At 38.0% G+C, this 13595-nt stretch overlaps 1 protein-coding gene across 4 annotated transcripts in view; it reads left to right on the top strand.

Annotated features, from left to right (window-relative positions):
• Positions 1-1853: 1853 nt before the first annotated feature.
• LOC131768736 (fibroblast growth factor receptor 2) overlaps positions 1854-13595 on the top strand; it is a 23976-nt gene continuing 12234 nt past the window's right edge. Inside the window, exon 1 of one of the 4 annotated variants that reach the window (XM_066173299.1) lies at positions 1854-1992. The gene's annotated coding sequence lies outside the window, so the exon portion shown is untranslated. Of the gene's footprint in view, positions 1993-6461; positions 6857-10652; positions 10853-13595 lie in introns of those variants that run through there. The other 3 variants (XM_066173303.1, XM_066173297.1, XM_066173298.1) reach the window with 3 other exon arrangements.

Raw genomic sequence — 13595 nt, 5'->3', positions numbered from 1 at the left:
CACTTTAAAAAATAAACACCCTCTCATATTCATCAAGCGCAATGTCGACGGTACCTAAATTTTTATTTATCATTTTGATCTCTTGAGAGAAATGGTAAACTCGCATGCTTTGAATCCACATCTACAAGCTAAGAATTGTAGCTATCTAATACGATATTGCATGAGCACTAACAACTTCACAAAACTCACGTCGTCGAGTGCCCTGATCAAGAAAAACTGTTCGTTATTTGATACAGACGCTTATAGTAAAGAGAACTTGAGTATAGGTTTTAAATTTCTCTACAAGCGTCGTAACGGAAGTTGGCTGAACTAGCAAACTAATTCCTCGACAAGTTTTCCCTTGAGGGGTCTTTCTCTCTCTCTAACTTTACCTTGCATTTCAGGCTGTGAGCAAGGAGAACTTTCAAGGAAAAGTGATGATAATTATTGAGCTATCATCTCTGACGAAGAAACCGTGGCTAGGGCCATTCCATTTTGTGTAAATTTATCAGCTTGGTAAACTGCAAGCAGTTCATAGCCATTTTCTCATCTCTTTCCGTTATGCAAATGAAAATAATTCAACGAAAAAAATTCCAAAATTTGGATAGCATCGGTGCTGCGTAAACTTGGGAAGCAGGGCGCCATCCTGAAATGTCCTCTAACCCGTACATATAAGAAACTGTATATCGTTCGCGATCTTGGCAGTAATTTCGTAACAAGAGCTGCCCCAGTGCCACTGGACGCAATCTATTTGGGAATTGAGTATATCATTACAGGGCAAGATTTCCCAAGTACTTCTTTCTGCAGCTTAAGAGAATTCGTCGCTAGTCTGAAGTGGAGTTTCGTCTCTGCCAAGGGATTCTTCAGAGACCCCTAGAATCTTCCAACATCGTGCTTATAAGCAATTTGCCCTTCTTTTGCCAAACATGGGATTTTCGACCTCATTTCCACACTTCTAGTTTAAAATGAGTGAGTTTTCAAAAAACTCGTGGCAGCGGCTGGTCTATTCTGGAGCGCGCGTCTTTCAGCGAGTTTATTAAAAATTCCAAAAAGTTTTCGGAAGAGTCTCTAGAAACGCCGCGTCGGAATAGCCTAACCACGAACTATTTTTCAACAGAGTTTAAGATTCAATTATTGCATAAAGCCATTACGGCTGATTAAGACTCGCAAATGTTTACCGACCTGAGAAAAAATAAAGTCGAAGCCAAATTTCTTAAAAGGGTGAAAACGCTGAAGGAAATCTTCTGGATTGCAGGCTCTAAATGACGTTGGCACTACTCTCTGGTGATTTCTCCGAGTTATGATATGGCTTAGGCTTAAATAATGAGCTTAACTTGTTCTATGAACTAATTCTTTGTGTATTCGCTTAATCGTTACATGACTAAAACGGGAACGTTTTCTACCTTTTTTGAGTCCATCGTTTTGATGACAGAATGGCTCACTGAAAGCGGTAGAAGAACTCAGTGAAAACACAGAGCAGCTGCCAAAAACTGACACGAAATACATATCATGTTAGGCTCTATCATTAGGTTTCTCCTGTTATGTATCTGAAACCCTACAAAATTTTCGTTCTTGAAAAAAAACAATTCAAGCCGACTTCGCCAAAAAACATATCCATGTTTCCTTAAATCGATATCCTCCTTCCTTTTTTGTTAAAGATCGAGCCCTCATTCTCTGCAAAAGTGTCTAGGTCAAGTTGATTGATCCAAAGTAGCTTTTCTATGCTCTGTTTATGAAAATAGCCAATCCAATCAGTGAGAAAATCCAATTTGCGTAGCCGAGAAGCTTCATTCGTTGTAAAATCGGACGTAAACAAATAGTGGTCTATTGTTTACCTGTCACACGAATTCCCTCTTGACTTCATCGTTCCAATTGGCTTCTTTTGGATATATGTTCTCCCTGAGATAAAAATTTTCTGCCGTGCGAATGTAAATTCAATTAACAGTGAGCTTGTATGCTGACGATCGTATGAACTCGAAAGGAAGCGGGCCCTATTACCTCAATTTAGCCTTGGTGAGTTGTCAAAGTCTCATGCAATATCTTTTATCATTAATGAATCAATAGACCGCACTTTTTATCGGTGTACGAGCCGAAGGCGATCGATTTATAAACTTTTCGAGTGTTCAACCAACATCTAAGTGAGTTATTACGCGGGAGAACCGACGGACAGTGCGGTCTATCGCTTTTATAAAACAAACCTTAATTTTCAATGGGTTTACCAGTGAAATGAACGATAGGTTTCTGAAAAATCAGGGCACTCGTCATTTAGCACGACTGCTTTCTGTAGAAAGATTTCTGCCAAAGAATTCTCAGCCAGTGACTTTGTATATACTGAACCAAAGGTCTAAGAAAAGGAATGCAAAGCGCCGTATGGGAGTTTTCTCTCCGAGGTGAGATTTCGTTGCTACCGATTTCCCAACTCAATTAATTAACTGAGCAGGAGGATGGCAATTTTCATTCACCAATAGAACTCGGTTATATTACTTATTGTATGATACAAAAGATAAAATTCAAATCTACCATCGATACGGTGGCTCTCACCTTTTAATTTTGCATTTTTTCAATTTGAAAGAAAGACTTAATTCAAAGATGTAAAGGGACGTAGATCTTAAAGGGGAGGTCAGTGCCCTCCCGCCCCAATTTGCGGAGACTGGCACAGCATAACATTAGTTCGTCGAAATATTCAGCCGCACGATCTTTGCACAAAACGTCTCATTGGGATAGCAAATTGTTAAAATAATATATTGTAGGCCCCTTTCTTTCTTTAAAACTGCCTTCTTAAACAAATAATCTCCCATTTTTTCTTTTTACATTTTTAATTGCAAACGGTGTCGGACAGGTCGGACACTGATGTTGGTTGCAAAGAATTTCTTTGCCAGCAACCAAGTCAGAAGCTTCTTCGGAAATGTTGATTCAGTCCGAGTTTGCCTCGACGGGTGATGAACCACTCCTCTCTCCCTTCCCACCACTCCCCATACACCCCCGTATTTCGCAACGCTTAACCACCTTTCTATGACTCAGTTGTAATTCGAACTCATGCCGCCCTCCGTCTGTACTGAGTCGGCGACTATGTGTCATTGTTTTTGTTTTTCTATTTCGTCGCAAGGAAAACAACCATGACCAGACACGGAAACTGCTCTAATTATCTGAGAATCATTTATGTTATGCTTTCTTAATGCTAAATCTCGAAATGTCCAAAGCAATTTTCACAGCATGCAGACGGTGTAAACAAATGCAAGTTTGTTTAAACGTCGTACGAGGATCCTCGCGAGGCATGCATCGCGGAAAATTGTGAAGTGACAACAAATTAGAAAACATATCATTTTCATATTCAAAGTGACTTTTTTGATGCATATAAGTTAATTCTAAACCATGATCTCTGTTGGTAAATTTTCTAAATCTGCTCAAGTTGACTCAAAACCGTTCCGGAGTCAGATGGGTTTGGTCAGTCAGTACTGAATAATTTTGTATGACAATCTCCCTCCATCAATCCTAATCGTCATGATATTTCAACCCCAAAAACTATTCTAATATCCGTTTGCAAACGCCAAGTGAAGGACATTTTCCTGATACATTTGAATAATTGGTGGAATCGAGATTTTGGTTTGGCACTCCGTGAAGGGTATAGCTAAAACCAAGAGCTCATTACTTGGCGGCTCCTGCTAAAACCCAGTCGCCGATCAGCTTATAAAGGTTTCTATTATTTTTGGCAGGTGTTTACTGAACCTCTGTCGGGAATGGGAAATAGTGATCTTAACTGTTTGGAAGCTCATGTAATGTTCAAACATCGTATCTATACAGCAGTTTATATCATTATTTTATGGTTTCACTTAGTTAATGAGTTAACCGCATCTTGGATAGTTTAGGACAGTTGAAAGCCAGTTGGAGCATAACAGTTTACAACTATAGTCTCTTATCTAAGGCTTGCTCGATGATCAGTTTACGGCCGGCTACGCGCCTTTACGATAGCCATCTATAACCGACAAAGTTCTTAGGCCAAGCGAGCAGGATTTTCAGCTCATTAGCCGTACTAGTAACTTCTAAAACGAATAAGCTCACAAGATTAGAACTCTGTGCTAACTGAGATCAGAACGACTTCTGTTGTGGTGCGGTTCGAATGACAAAACGGATCTGTTATTTAAAAATAACGCTCTAGATAAGCGTGTTACCACAGGAAAACCGCGGTTTTATTTGGAGTCAGCAAGCTGACACGTACTGGATATATTGGGTCACGGAAGCTGGAACATTATACAAACTTATCAAGTGGTATAAATTTGATAGCGCATCAAATGTAGAGAGTAAATTGGAGGTTTGGTAATTCTAAACGCTGTCTTGAAAATCACATTAGAAAGGCTCCAGTTGTCTTAGTCTTTTTTTACATGCCTTAAGGGTTGCAAAGGTTCTAAGTAAAGGAATCCTTTAAAAAGGAAGGATAGAAATCGGTAACGATTTGGGTGTGGTAGGGGCATGAGATCGCATTATTCTTACCTAAGAATAACAAAGTCAGGAACGCAAGTAGGAGATTTGTTATACCGTTACGCAAATAGCCCTTCCCTACAAAGCAAAACGGAAACTGTTAACCCGAAATATGCTTATGTCCACCCCCTTTCCTAAAAATATTCCTTTCAAAGACTCTAGAGCTGAGAAAGAAGGATTTCTCACGTTTTTAGCTACGGGTTTGATCGGACCATTTAATGCATGAATGATTTGTAACCGCTCGGCTTTTGGAAAATTTAAACCAAACTTCTATTTAGAACAACAGAACTACCAAAGTAAAATTATTCCATGTGATAGATATGAAAAGAAATATGACGGACGGCCAAAGAATTATGGGATATCTCACTAACTGTTTTTTGTGAACTCGGCACTTTAATAGCTCTCATCTCGCGCACCAAAGATTGAATGAATCTTTTTACGAAAACGTTTTTTCATTTCATTAGTTCCAAGAAATGATTTTTCTGTAAACTGATATGTTCAACAAGGAAGAGTCTGCTAAAAAGGCACGAAGAAAAAGAAAGAAAATCTGATATGATTTAAAGTTTAAAAAAAAGGAAAAATAAGGAAAATTAAATGAAATAATTTGGTAAGCTGCAGTCTTTGGTCATTGCTCTGAGTGCCAGTTGAAAAAAGCATAGACTGACCACAACGCCTCCTTCATCTTCGCCGTTTTCAGCCTCTATTCGCGTCCGACGTTTCCATAAAGAACTAAATGACATTGATATCTTGGTGGCTGAAAGACAATCCCTAAGGCTGAAGGGGATTAAGCAGTCTGGGGCTAAGTGCTTCTGGGATTCAAGTGTTATTTTATACGAATTATGATAGGACAAAATACTACTTTTCTTAATCGAACAACCCACCGCAGTATGTTTTGGAGCAAGAAAGACATAAAGACAAGGATTACTACCAAAATCTGTCTGAATTTCTTTGCGGTTGTAAGTCGAGGATGTTGAAGAGAAAAGGGTAAAGTTCATCTCACGCAAGAACAAAGCATCGGATAGTGTTACAAATCGACATCCCTTGTTGAGGTGCAGGATTCCCCGCAATCGATTGTACTCTCAACAAGGCGCTAACTCGACGGACAATATATTTAGTGCAAATCTCACACTATTAAATGTTTGTATTTGCTCTAATTTAAGGAAAATATTTAGACAGATTTCTGGGGTAATTGTTAAAGTGATCAGATGTATCGTGGCCTTTGTGCGTTAGTTACAGATCTTGGAATTTTAATGTACAAAAACCGCAAGGATTTGGAGTTGGTGGCCCTCACGTCTCAATTCTGGATGCGCAGTAGAGTAACTTTCAAGTCTTAGCTTTCATCAGGCGTGACATTCCCTACGGAAATTGGTTGTCATGTTACTTTTTACAACGGCGATCTTCACATCACGAATTTGCACAAATTAAAAAAAAAACATTTTTTTTGAAGTTATAAGTTTTCTACTTTTTTGTGCATAGTGGTTTACCTTTGTGTGGACATTTCTATTGTTAAAGATGTGTCTTGAATTTGAAGCTCAACGCCGCAGATAACATGTCCTTAATGAGGAATGATTTAGATCGTTATCAATTGAATGCATTTTGTGGTCGTCGGAAACGAAGAACGGACTAATGTGACTTTTTATTAAACGTGAGAAAATTTTGTGCGATTTGTTCGTTTTCAAGCTATTTTCTCGAAATCTGTTGGGAGAAAGTAAACAAGTATTTAGTGGTTAGCGTGAAATTCCTGTTAGCTTTTGCTTTTAAGCAAACAAACCTCAGTGCGTGGTGAGTTTTTACAGAAACATCTGGAGTAAGGCATCTCTGAGATCAGTTTCCCACAGTCCTGTTACTTTTCCATCTGGCCGTTTATTTTAGGATACGCAGCTCAGTTTTCTTTCTAAACAACACTGATCGCTGATTGGCCGTGTAACAATAGTGATTAAAAGTAGCTGATGATCTGTTGAATTAGCCATTCACTCAGCCAATTAATGTCAATTATGGCTTGCAAGTGAGAGAACAAAGATTTAATCGAGAAGAAGTGACAGCATTTTTGAGACCGCGTTGAAGAACGGTGCTCTTCATCGGAGTATCATTTTCTCGGGAGCGAGAGAGACTGCGCTGATTATTTGTCCGCCTTGAGCATTTATCTTTTCATTTCCTTTGTGTCGAGTGGAGGAGAGTTTCATTTTAGAAGATTTTCAAGGAACTAGAAGCCCAGTAGGAATTTTGCATTCAGCGAAATTGTATCACAGGGAACTGTCAGTAAGCTTACGGTTCTACGTCAATCGTTTTGTAACAGAGAGAGCTTAAAGTTCACGGCCGTGGGGCGCTCAAAGTGGTTCTACTGAACACAAATCTGCGAGGAAAAAAAAACATTAACCGCACAGGCTATGAGATCATAAAGGTAAGTAGGGAAATTCGCTTAGTACCCAGCATTCAGGTCGGTGAGAGGTAATTCAGTTATAATTAAACACGTTAACTTGGTTGACTTTCGTGGACCTCACGTACAGAGAATTCGCGTGAGCAACAGATTTAAAAAAATATATATATGTTGGCAACACACATTCCGCTTTGCTAGTAGTTGATGTGAGAGAACGTAGTTGGCTGTTTTTTGTGGACGAATTTAGGTGATCAGAAACGAGCAAGTTACCGGTTATAATTGTTTTGATTGCTGATATGATCCAGTACGCGCAGCGATTCTTAAGCAAACAAGCAGCAATTATTTCTTACAGACTTGTTCATATTTATTCATACCTTCCTGTATGGTTCCATGTTCGAGTTTGTTTTACTTTCTTTACCTTAAGTAGCCATAATAACTTCCTGTGAGTTGACAAAGCAGCGAACAATGGCACTCCAACTGTAGATCAGCTTTCAGACGATCTAGAATGTCTCAAAGGTCGCAGGGGAATCAGTTCTGTGGAGTTTAATTTACTCGTGCGTATGTACAGTTTCGTTTGAGTTTGGAATTGTTATTTTAAGACTTTGCATAAAAGCATGCTTTCTCTCCAAACAAAATGTCGTATGTCTTTGTCGAACGTGACATTTACTTTTCTGAAATATCGCAAGAAAGTGTTCAGATTAAGTTGACAAACAAAACGGTGACAGTGTTAATTGCTGAAATTCCTGTCCGTAAATAAATCACAACGGTGAAAAGAAACTGAGCGAACAGTTCTTAAAATCTTTCAATGTGATCTTCCCATGTGATCTCGTGGTTATGATATAATATTTGAAATCTTAGGTGTTGGTAGATATTTCCCGTACTGCATTCCGCAGCACAGGCGTCTGATATTTACAGCACGATCTTCTCAAGCTGAACTTTTTTAATTAGTGTCTACGCTTTCGATAGAGTAGCACTTCAAGCGACAAAAATTAAATCAAACCAGGGACATTTTTTGAGATAATCAGCGATAAGAAAGGTGTAGAATCCTGTTATTTATGTTCGTATTTCCTTTCAGTATGTTTACGGGTCAGATCTGTGGTATGGGCGGTATTTTACTCCCCTTTTACTGCTCTATCATTCGACACTCAGACAATATGAGGCGTTCCTTTATATATCTTTTGTATAACACATTGTTGTCCGAGGTCACTACGAGAATTTTGTCATCAAGACATCTATTATTGAGTCAAAATTATATGTAAATGCTTTTACGGTTTCAGTAAGTGGCAACATGACTTAAATGCTTTGGTTGAAATTTCAGAAGCAAGAGCTCAGCTTTGTATCCGGTGATGTTGTGCTGGAAATATTACAGATAATCGAAAGGCACGATTCTAGGAAAAACCCTACTGATATGAAAATCGAACATTTCCGGTTTTTGAAAGGGTTTTGTGAAATATATCTGTTGATTTCAAAGGCCGTTTTGTAAAACTCTTCTCTTTTTTTAGCGTTTGGAGTAACTTTCATTGAATGAAATGGATACGTATAAAGCCCACTTGAATTCTTTAACTGCTCCTCTCCATATGGGGCAACTTGATGACGTCCGTTTCGCCGTGTTAGCTAAATAAAATACTTCGTTATCTCACAGTTAGTGGGGAATATAAATGTAGCCAAACGCAATTGCTAATCACGTACATATATGCGCTGTGACAAGGCACAGAACGCGCCACGGCAACTACTTATCCACTGATTCATAAGATCGGCTAAATTAACACAGATGGGAATCGATGAGAGAGGAGAAGTGTATGTTCACCACAGATTGATGAATGAAGCCTATTCACAGAGGTGGTCGGAAAACCGTAAAAACCACAGCAAATACAGGCGGCTGATTTTCGTTGCACAGCAGCTCTCATTTCGTCGTTTGATCGACTGTTACTGAAATATTTTTCGCCTTCTTCCGTTTCTTCGGAAGGTCAATGTTTTTTTTCTTCTGATAAAGCACTAACGAGTCTTACAGGCGATTCAGCTAATCCAAGAAAAATGTATTTAATCTTGCTAAAAACTTTTCAAAGTGACCTCGGTTGTTATTTAACTAGACTTTTAGCTCTTACTGGTATTATAATTATATAACGCTACAAATCTACTAACTGAATGTCGGAACTTTTAAAATACTAAGTATGGATCAGAGAATAGGTTATCTAATGCATCTTCAGGTACCTTTTTCAGCTTAACTCAATGGTAACGAGGAGAATAAATCCTTTTCAGCATGATACCAATCAGTTTTAGCTTGCTTTGGATTTATTTTTGGAGTGAAGAGACTGAAATAAACGTGATAGAAAATTGCCGGATAATGCAGCAATAAATCGCGTTATTATCAGACGCTTTTATCGCAAATTTAGACTCGATAAGGATCGAATGGTAGGGAAACGAACCATTGGCATAAAATTTTTTCAAGAAAAAAAATTCATTTTGACTTCCTTCTTGAGAGAGATGCTGAGACGCGTTAGAATTTAAGACGAAGAAAAACAATTCGCAGAAATTGGAATAATACCAATTCGCACCGTCTGTTATTGCAACTAGCAGTCACGAGGACTTCTGCAAACACGATTGCATAGCTCAGATGCCACCACGAAATATGTACCATTTTTCTCTAAACATACTAAAACAAGTTAATGAAGAGCTTCGTGAAATCGGTTTATTGTTCGTTAAAGATGATTTAGTATGACGCTGTCAGTATTTGTTCATTTTCCCGTCGCGGAATTTCTTTGGAAGTGGATGATAGGATTGAATGGATTAGAAGTAATACTCGTCGAATAGACGTTCTCGCGTTTCGTGTAAATAATCGTTCTCGAACTCGCGTGTACTCTCGGTGTTCAAGGGTAATACCAAGTTTTTTTAGCTTCTCTTCATTCATTTATTCGAGCATTTCTTAATTTTAGAAGCGAACGGAATAAGGGTTTCTTGGAAGAATCCCTTAAAATTGCTTTGCTAAGAATTGAACCTTTCTTTCGCTTTTTCTAATGCGTGAAATCTTTGCTGCTCATTAATAGAGACCTTATGGCGCCGTCAATTTTGCCCTCCATTAATTTTCAATTAAGTGTCAGTATTGTCCTAAATATGCCTGGTCTGGCACGTAAGCCTTTTTAATATATCACAGTGTCCTACATGAAGAGCGGACAATTGGCAAGTGTAAAGCAAACCAAAAGGCTGCCAGCTAACATTCTTTAGGGTACCAGTATTTACTTTAAAAAAACAAGCTGTTTATGTTGACAGGGGCGGAATTAAAACGAAATAACCTTGTAGTTTAAGCAGTTTCCCTAATTAAACGTTTCTTAAGAGTTAGAGGAAGTAGCTCTCGCCAGGGATAGAAATAGAAATACAGTACAGATCAAATCCAAAATTTTTATTTCTCAGAGACAAAAAACCGATAAAAAGAGAAAGCGATATTCTTTAAACTTTGATCTTCACAGAAATTCGGTAAAAGAGCTTTAGAAATATTAAACTTTCCGGGTCAAAAATCTTTCCTGTGCCAATATGCAGAAAAAAAAACATTGTTTTAGTGGGATAGGGCCAATGCTACAGCTAGCCATAATTAAGAAAAAAAACTGATACTTTAGGAATATCGCGGAGTGTTGAACATTTCATTCCTGTGTTGCTACATAAATTGCGTTTGCGTGCAGCAACGAGTTGAGACCGGGGGGGGGGGCGGTGAAAAGAAGTGTTGGCGGTTAATTTTTTTCTGGAACAAGTCTCGAGTTTTAAGTGGGATTTGGTTTTAGTTGTCACCTTAAAAAGATAAAGTCATAAACTGGTTTTTTCGGATTTGTCGCGATGATTCCTTTATCCTGTATTGAGAGCCACACCGGGTCATGATCACGTATCAGCAATTACACACAGACAGTAAAGAGCTGTCTGTTGTACGGCGAGGCTTGCATGGTAAAAACGGAGATTGGAAAAGTATCAAATCGACTTAGAAGGCCCAACGGTGATCTTCTCTGTGTTGACTTATTAAAGCCACGAGTTCAGGTAGGAAGGAATTTTCTAAGACATACTGACAATAATTAACAAGCTGGGTAAACATTGTGTAAACTTAGCTAAGTTAATTGCAATGCCTCGACAAAACCTCGAAGTGATTGGCTTAAGTACTGAACCGTTTTGTGTTCAGCTGTTGCCCTTTTTTGGATCTTTCAGTAAATGAAATAACGTATTCTCACCGATAACGGTTTTATTTACTTTACATGCAAATCAAAGTAACAGAGGTATCATCGCACAATTTAAGATTTAGAATTATTTAGGTTAATAGTGATAGGCGTAACTTGACCCCTGAAGTCACGAGATTTGGTGTATACATCCTCTCTAATGAGCAAACCGTATGTTCTATTCATTCTACAAGGAAGAATTTTCACAACATTCGATCAGCTTCAAGTATCACTGATTTATTTTCGGTATATTTGGTTGCCTATTTGTTTAGATTAGCTCATAAATCAAGAAACTAAGAACGAAAAGTAAAGCCCTGTGCGCGCAAATCAGCCGCGCAGTTAGACGCGTTTGGAGAAACTGCCATGGGCAAAGCGCGATTGAAATCCACGTATCAGTCCCAGCGTGTTAATTACAGATTCTTAAGCGGTACTGAATGAGACACACGTTAGTTTCCTAATGATCAAATCAACCCTTATTCGAGTCTACTGTTGATGAATGTTTCCGAGGTCTGTTCAACGAACAATCACGGTGGCGAATTAACAAGCAAAATAATTTGTGATTTTTGTTACAGAAGCTAAAAGTTCTAAAATACATCAATCTGCGGCGGCAAAATCTATAGGGAGACCAAAATCTAATTTCTAATGTTAATTAATCGTATGATTTAAACGTTCCGAAAACAAAAATAAACTCGTGGACGTTTTAGTTTTAATTGATTTTTAACTGTAAAACCGTGCTGTTTATTGTCATTTAAACTTACAAATGTTAAACTGTTTAAATAGGGGAAGATTGGCATCGTCGACCGACCCAGATCCCGCGCTCCCTTAATTGAATCGTGCCCCATTCTGGTGAAATGGCACCCTTGAGTTGAATGACCTCGAATGTTATAATTTTTTGGCAATGATTACTGAGAAATTGAAGACACCTCAAGGGGTTGATAATTTTCGATTTCTCTTACAAATAATCATTTACAATTAGTCAATTAACCATGACAGTTATTAGGTGATATTCGGACACATGAAATGAAGCATTCCTTTCGCTATTCGTATTTCCTAAATGTTAGTTGAACTTTTGTCATCAAAAGTGAAACCACATAAACAGCTGTAACTCCTTCTAAGGCCCCGATGTGAAGTACAATCCGACATTTAAATGAACACACGTACCGCTGTAGAAGTATATTAGGAGAATATTTGACATCGTAACAGGTAAAATGAAAAATTATCTTTTGTATAAAGTTGTGTTGGAGAAAACGAAAAAGGTGAAGGTAGAATGTGAGATACTAGCAATAAAGAAAAAAGATTAGTTTCCCCCCATTAGCTTTTGACAATACGCGACAAGATACACCGTCAAACAGGTGGTCGGCTCGATGTTCAGTTCTAGCTAAAGAAACTGAAAAAAATTATTTTGATGTAATTTGGCTCCTTGTAAGATAACCGGCTTATCAATATATTTTTGCTTTTCACCGATATATGCTGTTAACTTTTGTTCTGAATGAAATATTGTAAATTACGTAATTTGTATATAAAACAGGAGAAATGATACAAGATACAGATAAAGCGGTTTTGAAATTCTTTTATCGAATATTTCTCTGAGTGCAGTGGTCGGAACAATTAGATTCGGAAGTTTACCTTCTAAATAACTGTCATAACTGTGGATGAATGGGCGGGAAAGTTGATTTCTGAATAGGAAAACATTTCACGCTTTGCGTTTTTGGCAAATTCTGATCGCTTCATTTAATAACTGTCATCGTTGTCGCGATTTTAATGTTCAATAGAGACATCACTGACTGTGGAAAGGATAAGTGAACGTTTTATCGTTTGTCCTAAGGCGATATAGAGTCAGGCTATCAATTGTATTGATCGCAAAGTTTCGACTGCTAGACTTTGTCAAGCGACGACTAGCAGACGAGAACTGGCAGTTAAGGCGAAGACTACCAGTATAGCAGTCGAGACGTCGCTATCAGTCCGGCTTGATAGCTGGACCCTTCATCATTACACAAACGATAAAACGTTCATTTATCTATATAAACACGATGAACAACTTTGTTTATAAAATGGATGTTTAGGTACTTACGTCACAGTACTGCTTGAGAAATATTGTCCTTTGTTGATTGAAATCCACTCCAATCTTCTCCATCCTTAATCTTCGTTCCTTCCAGGCAAATTCTTTGCATTTTGTTGTTTTTTTCTTCCTTATCCAGTGAGTACTTTTTGGCTCCCTGCACAATGAAGGTAATTTTCTACATCGCTACAAACGACTCTAATAAAAAATCTTAAACTATTTTAGCCAAAAAACGAACAAAAAGGGAAAAGATAGGCCTTCATGTGATGCAAGATCGCAAATAAAAAGGCATACTTTCTTTTTAAGTGCTTTTGTTGTGTGTGTCATCGCTACACTTCAAATGATAGCCACCTAATTATTTGGGTTTTTATCAAGAATTCTTGTAACTCAAACAGAAAGAAAGTGAAGCTTTAATGTGGAGGGAGACAGAAATTGTTGATTTGGATTCTTATTTCTACGCGTTTTTCTCCAGTTCTTTTGATTGAAAATGTACTTTTATTGTGGGATGAAT

Source organism: Pocillopora verrucosa, chromosome 10, assembly GCF_036669915.1.
Source record: "Pocillopora verrucosa isolate sample1 chromosome 10, ASM3666991v2, whole genome shotgun sequence".
Lineage (NCBI taxonomy): Eukaryota > Metazoa > Cnidaria > Anthozoa > Scleractinia > Pocilloporidae > Pocillopora > Pocillopora verrucosa.
The sequence above is the reverse complement of the archived record's forward strand: the minus strand, read 5'-3'. Positions and strand labels throughout refer to the sequence as shown.